We start from the raw sequence: 10,419 nt of genomic DNA on the forward strand, positions 1-10,419 counted from the left end.
AGTTGAGGTCGGGGAACTTAGCGTCAGGTTTCGATACACAATGGAAGAGTCAAATCACGAGGCTATGAATACAAAGCCTCGAATTACTACATGAAAAGTGGTAAGCCGCCCTCATCCAAATGGCCGCACAAAAGCAGCGCATCGAAATGTACTACAACCGAAGAGCCAATATTCGCGACTTTCGAATCGGGGACTTAGTTCCTAGAAAAGTCACCATCAATACTCGAGACCCAAACAAAGTAAAACTCGTCCCAAATTGGGAAGGACCGTATCAGGTCCTCGGTATCATCGGAAAGGGATCTTACAAACTTGGCACGATGAACGGCAAACAATTGCTAAATAATTGAAACGTATCACTCCTCAAACAATATTATTGCTAAGGTATGACTTTATCCTTTTTCATTCGTATTTATACTAACTTGTTGCAGGTGTTCGATCGAAGACATCGAAGTTCTCTCCAAACACGAAGTCCTTAGGTCTGAAAGCACCCGTTGCACTTTTTTTTCCTTCGACTGGTTTTTATCCCAAATGAGTTTTTCCGGCAAGGATTTTAATGAGGCAACCATTGTTCATACTAACTTAGAGCAATTCAACTCCGAGGCTTCTTTACAATCAACCTCGAATACTGGGGGATATCGCCCTCGGATGTTATGTTTTCAAGGAAAATACTTCGTGTCAACAGGGTCTCGATAGGTAAATTTTGTAAACGGACAAACGGTCAAATGAACCGTGTCAATGTAGATTACTCGAGCCCTAATGGCAAAACATGTTACACATGAATGATCTATTGAAAAAAGTATTTTTCCTTACCAGATGTTCCATGCCTTAGTGAAAATTTACTTTACAATTTCATACTTATGATCTATTGCGAAAACTGGCTCAAGTGCCGATTGCAACTAAATCTCGAACAATCAACCCCATACTCGGGGACGCCATCCAAAAATCGAAATGCTCGAAAAAAAAGAAAATCCTCGATTTTTTAGGCCAAGGCCACCCCACTCGAGGACTGACACTTCGAATAAGTTTGAAGTGTAATTGGTAAAATATGCCCAAGAGGCAAATCCGAAGGTTACGACCAAACTAAAACTGTTCAGAGATGTCCTAATTCCATAATGAAAACATGCCTTCGAATACTTTTATGAACCGGTTAAAAAGGCTACTCTTGGCGGAACAACCAAAGGGTTTCGACAACATCAACCCTCGAAAAACCCTAAGGGGTATCGAACTATTCGAACCTTCGAACGATTTAGTACTGAACAAAATTGTTCTAAAGGCACAAAAAAGCAAAGGGTTTCGATAACACTATCCCCCCTGCTTGCCCAAAAAAAACTTAATGGGTATAGATTTACTTCGTGCTAAGGCATGATAAATCTTTATATGATTAAACTCTTTAAGACGAAAAGGGAAAAAAGCCACTCTTTTGCGGCCATATCGACCCAATTCAAGAGCCAAAGGGCCGTTATATTTTTTGAGTTAGAGAATTCACCCTCACTTAACTAAAACCTAAGGGTTTTTCTACTTCGAGTTCGAGCAAGTACTCACTCGACTATAGAGACTATATTAGTCTGACTTCGATCAAGTTGCCTAAGTTTCGGATTCACGAATAAAATTTTCACAAGGCATGAAGTGAGTCAAAATTCTTACAAGGCATAAAGTGTATCAAAATTGTCATAAAGAAAAAAGCAAATCAGAATTTTCACAAGGCAAAAGTCGAGATAATAAAGGAAATATTATATAAAAATATTTATAAGGACTGATTAGGATCCTACACAAAAATTCAAAAAAGAAAAATCCCAAGTGCCTAATTTTCCTCGGGAGCTGCGTCTTCGTCATCGGGATCCACTCGCGCTCCCGGAATCATCATCATCAGAAGAGAGTAATTCTTTGGATTCGGCCTCAAGCTCTTTCTCATTCTCGATCTCGACAGTAAGGTTAAAGCCATGAGCATGAATCTCCTCGAGATTCTCTCTTCGATACTGGTACTTGGCATACTCGGCAGCCAGTATGATCGAGTCTGCGCGGTTTTAGAAACTTCCCTTGCTCGAGCTTGAGCATCTTCAGCATCAGCTCGGTAGACGCCCACGATTGCCTCCGCGTCAGCCTTTACTTTTTTCGCTTCTGATGTGACCTTTGCAAGTTCGGCGACCAACCGAGCCTCGAGCTCCTTAATTTTCTTGGCTCGGGTCGAGCTTTCCTCCTTCATGCTTTGGAGTTGACGTTCAGCCGATGATAGTTGGGCTCGAGCAATATCTTTCTCCGAGGCAAGGTGGTCCATGTTTTGTTTCCACCCCACATCATGTTGGCATCCTCGCGGGGTTGTTCGATCTTTTTGGCCTTCTCTGAACCTGTAGATTCGAAGTATTAGTCGTTGTTCCCAAATTGGTACATCGAGCTTCTAAAAATTTTCATTACCTGCTCAATCAGGTCGATCTGCTCTTTATGAGTTATGGTCAATTCGGCTCGGAGGTCGTTGGTCTCCTCTTCTCTTTGCTCGCTGAGAAGTTTGAGGGAATTTCTCTCCTCCGTGAGCCTTTGAAGATTAGCCTCGCATCGGCTCAGCTCTGCTTGAGATTTAAAAATTGCTTCCCGATGAAGTGTCAAGGCCTTTCTAGAAAGAAAGGAAATTAGGCAAGAAGAAATAAATACAAGCGTAATATCAATGAAGGGAGCCGAGGCTTACCCGGCTCAGAAGTCGCTGAGCCTCATCAAAGAGACTTGATGCATCGCTCAGGTCGATAGCATCTTCAACTCCTGTAAAGCAACCACGGAAAAGGTCCTCCCCTTCATGGGATCTTTACACATTGGGGGTCCCCATGGCCTAGGCCTCCTGAATTTGCCCCTTAGAAATGTAGGAAGGATCGGCGAATCGTCAATTTCTATTTCCCCAAGCGAGACACTTATGGCGTTCTCTTCATTTTGAAGGGCCTCGAAGCCAGCCCCTTCAGGCACATCCGCCGATTGCTCATTTAAGCAAGAGGCATCTTCAGCCTCCAACGACTCGGGGACTTTACTCAGGTCCTCTTTCGAGATCTCCTCTGTTCGAGGCCGAGTCTCTTCGGCCCCAACTGACTCAATGGCTTTTGATGCATCAATATTTTTTGTCACTCAGGCAACCAGTGTGGAGCCGTCGTCTTCATCTTCTTCTTCCTCTTTCAGTCGCTGAGCTACGTCAGTGGGCAGAGGGGCGGTGTCATTCTTCAGCTTACGAGCCTTACTCTTCTTGGGTTGGAGTCTCGGAGGGAGAAATCCTTTTTCTTTTCTTTTCCTTCATCGGCTTCAGGACTGAGGGCGAAACCTCTTCCTCCCCGGACGGGGGCCTAATGATGGCATCTATCCTGAGGCCTGTATGAAAGGAAATCAAGTGAGTATATAAGAGAAACATCTTAACAAAATCCATCTAATACGTGAAGAAAAGGCTCACCGTGATTTTTTGCCTCTCATCGGCCCCTTGCTAAATCGTGCCATGAGCGCTCAGAGTATGAGGAGGTCGAAGCTAGGGTCTGAACCCAGCTCTCGAGGTCCGGAATCGCACCAAGCATCCAAGGGGCTGCTACATCGTAGAAAAGAATGTCGATAAGGAGAGGTAAAAGAAACAAAATAATAAATGCAAGCAAAAAGAAAGGATTGAACTTACACTTCATATTCCACTCTCGGGAAATGGCATTTTCTCAGGTGGAATTAGGTCGGAAGTCTTCACTCGAACAAACCGACCCATCCACTCTCGATCCTTGTCCTCGTCTATGCTCAAGAACAGCACCTTGGTGGTCCGACGTTGAAGTTTTATTAATCCACCTCAAAAAAGACGGGGTCTATACAATCTGATGAGGTGGTCAAGGGTGAAAGGCATCCATTCGACTTTGCTCGTGAAAATCGGAACAGAATGACAATCCGCCAAAAAGAAGGGTGGATCTGACCTAGGGTTATTTGATATTGGCGGCAAAAATCAATGATGACGGGATCGACAGGGCCCAGCATGAAAAGGTAAGTGTAAACACTTAGAAATCCTTTCACATGGGTAGTGATATCATCCTCGGGGGCCGGAATCACCACCTCTTTCTTCTCCCAATGGCAGTCTTTCTTGACCTGTTCAAGGTCACTCTCAGTTATCGAGCACATGTATCTCGAAATTGGCTCACACCGGCCAGGGACAGATGAAGTTTTCTCGACTTTGAAGTTGGAAGTAAGATCACACCACCCTCGGGAAGGCACTCTTCAGGGCGCGGCTCCACCGACGTTTTATCGCCAGCCGGCCGCGATGAAGAGGCTCTCTCTTTTTGTGGAACAGTTTTATATGTTTTTGCCATCTCTGCAAGTTGGAAGAAGGATGAAGAGAATGAGGTTTGGTGTTTTGAGGGAAGGTTGATAACGAAACTTAGAGATTATGCAGCACGAAAAGCTTGAAGGAAGTAAAAAGCTTTGAAGATTAGGGCAGAGATTAAGAGTAAAGTTTAGGCAAAAAAGAAGGAAAGTACATTTATAGGAAGAAGATGACGGTTCAAAATCAATAATGGCGGACAACAACTAACAGGAATTTAATGCCTCGATATGTGAATTGACGGGACGTTTCAGTCACTTATCTCGCTTACGTCATGAAGATGACGTCATGGCAGGTCGAGGTACAAAATCAAAGGCTCAATTCGTTTCTTCTCATTACGCTCCAAGAAACGAGGGGACTATCTGTATATGGTTAAAATCGGGTTACTATTTGATCGAGGCTAGGGAATTGCATCGAAGGTAAGCCTCGCAACGGATCAGACCGAGGTACAAGGATAAGGCACCGAGTTCGAGGACCAAGGTGCCTATCGAAGATCGAGGCCTGTAGCGATCGAGACCAAATGAGATAGACATCGAGCAAAGCACAATAACAGAAAGGCGAGATATTCGTGACTGGCCGAAGATCATGGCGTAAATCTCAAAACAAATCAAATTAGGGGCGGTTATTTAGTTAATCATGGGATTTACTTCCGTACTTAGAATTGTACCATAAACAGGATTCCTCTGCTATATAAAGAGGGCCCTAGTTATTTTGTAACCATATTACATTGACACATATCAAAGCAATACAATATTTTCTAGCTTATATTCGTATTCATCAGTTGGTTTGTTTCTTAACTATTTTGGCCACCGATCAGCTCGAGAGCACTTAAGCTCGAGGGCTGAATCACGTTTCAACACTGGTTTGCCTTATCTCATTTTTAATCTTTACGTTTATCAATTTGTATTAGGTAAAATCATGTGTCCATAAAATCACATTATAAGTTTAATTGTTATCCAATTTTTAGGGTAAACAAGTAGATATTAACATGATACAAATGTTTATTTGCCTGGATTGCGGCGAAATTTTGCATTAGATATACGAATGTTTTTCCATAAAATCAAGAATTCTTTTGAAATCTGGAAATTTGTAGGCATTGTGGAGAATAGAAATAAAGTTTGCAATAATTTATATATTTTGTAAGGTGAGAGCCTTTTAGCAATCTATTCGTCAGGTGAGAGTTATTCGAGATTAAATTTGTATAAACAAAAAAACTTACCCACATTTGATGTGCTTACACCAAAACAATTAGTTTACTATAGTTAAATGATAAAATTGAGGTCATAATGTGTAATAATTAATTATTATTAAGTGATAATAATCCATGTAAATTACATGTTCCGCATTCGTTAAATTCATGTAAAAATGAATGTGTGTAAATTTTTTGCTCTATTCATACCCTATCTATTGCAGAGTCTAGGTTTTGGTGTATCTTTGTGTATTTTGCCCATTAGTCCCTAGGTCTTTTTGTGTTAAGTCCTTAGGGTCTTCTTTATTTGTTTTTTATTCCAAAGATGAGTCTAAAAGGGTCTCTAGGCTTAATGGACTAATCCGAATTGAGCCAAGAATTGGGTTCTAAAACTCATAAAATTATGATCCAACACCTTAATTGACTCATTTTAAGGTAAGATAAAAATACTACCCATGCCAAAGGCTAACATGAAACTATTATATATTTTTTTATATATATTCCAAAATTATATAAAGATAAAAATAAGTACTATTTTTGTATATTTCTATTTGAATTTATGAAAGATACGTAAGTTAAAAATATATTTTTTCGTAATTTTTCCATTTTTATGACGAAAATAAAGTAAAGAAGTTAAAAATAGTTGAAATAGCTATATTAGGCCTAAATTAAATATTTACATGCTAAAATATGAAAAATCTTGGGGAGGGTCAAAAATCACATGTCTACATCTATAAATAGGAAGAGATAAAGAACAAAGAGGGGATCTTCACTTTTTGATAAGAGCACATTGTAAAGAGTTGACCGAAAAGAATATACAAATGCTTGTTCACTGATTATGTTGTTTGATTTATGTTGTTCATTCACAAAATCCAAAAATTCTTTATCCATCTTCATTTCCTATCACCCCACGTTGTTGTTAGGGAGGAAAATCATCCAAGTCACGTACATTTGGGTGATAAATTTCTTCTTATTACGTTTATTGCCATTATCTACATTTATTACATGCTTCTATTACTACATTCGTTGACAATCATTGGTCATATACCTGATATTTATTATTCTTGAACACGGTCTCATCCCACTGATATTCTCCAATTTTAGATCTAGAAATTATTACGTTTAACTAGGATTCACCCTCTATTTTCTCTTTAATTCGTTTTAAGAAAAGATTTAGTACTTTTTTGGCAAAAAAATTTGGCGCCATTTGTGGGGAGCTTCTAGTTAAAATTTTAGTTTCTTTTAGATAAAAAAAAACTGACAACGGCCATCTTTTTCCCGTTTGCACGAGCTAACAATGGCACGAAAAGGGGATGAAAGACAGAAAGCTGTAGTGGGTGTCACTACCAACCTCTTGAACACCATCAACGAGGATGACATAGAAGATGAGGAGAATGTGACACCGAGTGCTACAACCAGGCGGAGTGACTCACTTCCCCCTCATGGAAGTGTAACCGCTTCACGTGAAAGGGGAGCCTCCACGTCCACAGTTGAGGAAGCACCACCAGCAGTGAAAAAATTACTGGAGGAGTGGTTGACAAGTACTCTAAATAACATACTCGATAAACCTGTCAAAGGGCGAATAGAAACGTCGCAGAAGCGGATACCACAACATTCGCCAGCGAACAACCCGCTCCCCCAACAAGAAACACTCACACCATTGTTGATGTAGGTAATGACGCACTTGCGGCCATTCTAAAGAAAATGGAATAAATTAAGAACGAGAATAAAGCGCTCCGCGACCAGATGAGGGAACATCAAGACAGGGTTGATAAAATACCAGGCACCTCGAAACTGCTGTCAAAACGGGACGTCAGCCGGTTCGTCGAACAACCGTATAGCGAAGAGGCAGCCCCACATGCCATACCCAAGACCATAAAAATGCCACCATATTTGAAGATATACGATGGCACAACAGACCCCGAAGATAACATCATTAGTTATGTCACAATAGTAAAAAGCAACGACCTCTCAAAAGAGCAAGTACCATCAGTGTTGCTAAAGAAGTTTGGCAAAACCCTAACAGGGGGAGCCTTAACATGGTACTCACAATTACCAGCACGTTCAATAAAAACGTTCGAGGAAATGGCTGACAAGTTCGTCACCGCCCACGCCGGGGCTAAGAAGGCGGAGGCCAGGGTGAATGATATATTCGCCGTCAGGCAATCACCCGGCGAGGGACTCAAGTATTTCCTCGCTCAGTTAAACAGAGTAAGAATGAGCTTGCCAAACGTGTCAGAAGGGATGGCGGTGGTAGCTTTTCAAAATGGGTTGAACAGAAATGGGTCGAGAACGACCAGAAAGTTATTAAGCAGACTCATGAAATAGCCTCCCACCACTTGGGAAGAAATTCACAACGCCTATTGTGCCGAGGTGAGATTAGAGGAGGATGGCCTCAACGTTCCAACCCAATGGCTAACGTCAGTCCAAACGGAGTCGAGGAAAGACTGTCGTAACGACAGCCGAAGAGACCATTCAGGTCCATGCCTCAACCGGGACAGGCACCAATCGTACGTCAGAACAACCATCCCACCATCTTCTCGCCATATGGAAGGACCATCCAGGCCATACATAGGGACTCAGCGAAGCGAAAGAGGTATGCCTCCACTCTTATCTGCTCACAATTTCTGTGTTTCTCCTTCAGAATTAGTGTAAGCACTAGAGAAGCTCAGCTCGAAGGTGAAATGGCCACAAAAGATGAAGTCCAACCCAAGTACCAGAAAGTCAAATGTCCTCTATGAATTTCATCAAGACCGGGGTCACAAGACTGAAGACTACATAGCCCTACGACAAGAAGTAGTAAACATGCTTCACCAAGGACACCTAAGGGAGCTGATGAGCGACCGAGGAAAAGCCAACTTTAGTCACAGATGAGAACAACACCAAGGCCCTCCAAAGCCACCCTCCCCCGCCCGCACCATCCATATGATCATCGGCGGAGGCGACGAAGCAACAATCAATCACGTGAAGTTCACCACCACACATAAACTAAAACGGTCGATCACCCATGAACAATATGATGACCTCGAAGACAATATCATCTTCGATAAGTCAGATACCCACGGTTTGACCTTTCCTCACTTCGATGCTCTTGTCATTACTTTACGTATTTCGGATACTGATGTAAAAAGAATAATGGTAGACGACGGAAGCGGCACGTGTATTATTCACCCTCGAGTTCTCGCATAAGTGAGACTCGAGGACTAGATAGTACCACGCTGCATAACACTAACAGGTTTTAACAATGCAGTTGAGCGAACCTCAGGAGAGATAACGCTGCTTGTTCTGGCCGGGGGCGTCACCCTAGAAACAACATTTCATGTCATGAACCAGGACACAGCTTATAATGCCATCATATGGCAACCCTGGATACATGCCATGAGGGCCATCCCATCCAGCTTATATCAAGTAATCAAGTTTCCTACTCCGTGGTGGATATTCAGAATACGAGGCGAACATCGCACAACCCAAGAATACTATCACATCGCCCAAGATTGTAGATACACCCAACAGTTAAAGGGAACAAGATCGGGAGCATAGCAATTACCAAAGTCGGGGCCCGAACCCATCGAACCAAAAGACATCATCAAGGATCCTAACGTCGTGGAAGCCACAGGGTCAACGGTATAAGACCTCGACTCCATCCAACTAGACAACGAAGATCACAGTAAAAACGCTTACATCGGCCATAAACTCTCAGAACCAAGTAAATATCATGAATTTTTAATTAACAACGCCGATCTGTTTGCTTTTTCCCATGCAGATATGCCAGGTATCCCAAAAGACATTGCCATACACAAGTTGATTATCGATCCACTCTACCCGCTAGTACGACAAGTAAGAAGAAAATTCAATGTTGCAATCAACGAGGCCGTCAGTGATGAGGTGGATAAACTACTTGCTAACAGTTCCATCCGAGAGTCGAAATACCCCTAATGGGTTGCCAACGTGGTCATGGTAAAAAAGAAAAATGAAAAGTGGCGGATGTGCATGGATTTCACATACCTAAAGAAGGCATGCCCGGAAGACTCATTTATGTTGCCTCACATTGACCAACTCATCGACGCAACGGCAGGGCATGAGTTGTTAAGATTACTGGACGCCTACTCAGGTTACAACCAATTCCTCATGGAGGAGGACTAAGAAAACACCACTTTCATCACTCATCAGGGGACGTACTGCTATAGAGTAATGCCATTCGAGTTGAAGAATGCAGGGGCGAACTATCAAAGGTTGGTCACCAAGATGTTCAAGGACCAACTCGGTAAAACAGTGGAACTTTACATAGACAATATGTTGGTCAAATCAAAAAGAAAGGAAGACCACATCGACCACCTGAAGGAAGCCTTCGATATACTAAGGCAATATGGTATGAAGCTCAACCCTGAAAAGTATGCCTTCGACGTAACCTCGGGTAAGTTCCTCGGCTTTATAGTATCACAAAGAGGCATCGAGGTCAACCCTAACCAGATCAAAGCCATCGAGGGAATACCCGAAGTATTGACCAGCAAGAAACAGGTACAAAAACTGACAGGCCGTATGGCTGCCCTGTCAAGGTTCATATCACTGTCCTCTGACAGATGCCACAAGTTCTTCAACGTGCTTAAAAAGGACAATAGACTCTAGTGGAATTCAGAATGCATCGAGGCCTTAAGATAACTAAAGGCATACTTTTCCTAGCCCTCGCTACTCGCCAAAGCAGAACTCGGCGAGTGCCTTTTGGTATATATTTGGCCATATCAGAGGTCGCAGTAAACGTAGTACTGATCCGCGAAAATAAAGGTACGCAATCTCCAATTTATTACATTAGCAAAACCTTGGTTGATGCCAAAACTAGGTAACCCCACCTCGAAAAGTTGGCCCTAGCATTGGTCACAACTTCACGAAAGCTGAGACCCTATTTTTAATGCCAACC

The sequence above is a fragment of the Nicotiana tabacum genome, chromosome 16 (genome assembly GCF_000715075.1).
Source record: "Nicotiana tabacum cultivar K326 chromosome 16, ASM71507v2, whole genome shotgun sequence".
NCBI classification, from domain to species: Eukaryota; Viridiplantae; Streptophyta; class Magnoliopsida; order Solanales; family Solanaceae; genus Nicotiana; species Nicotiana tabacum.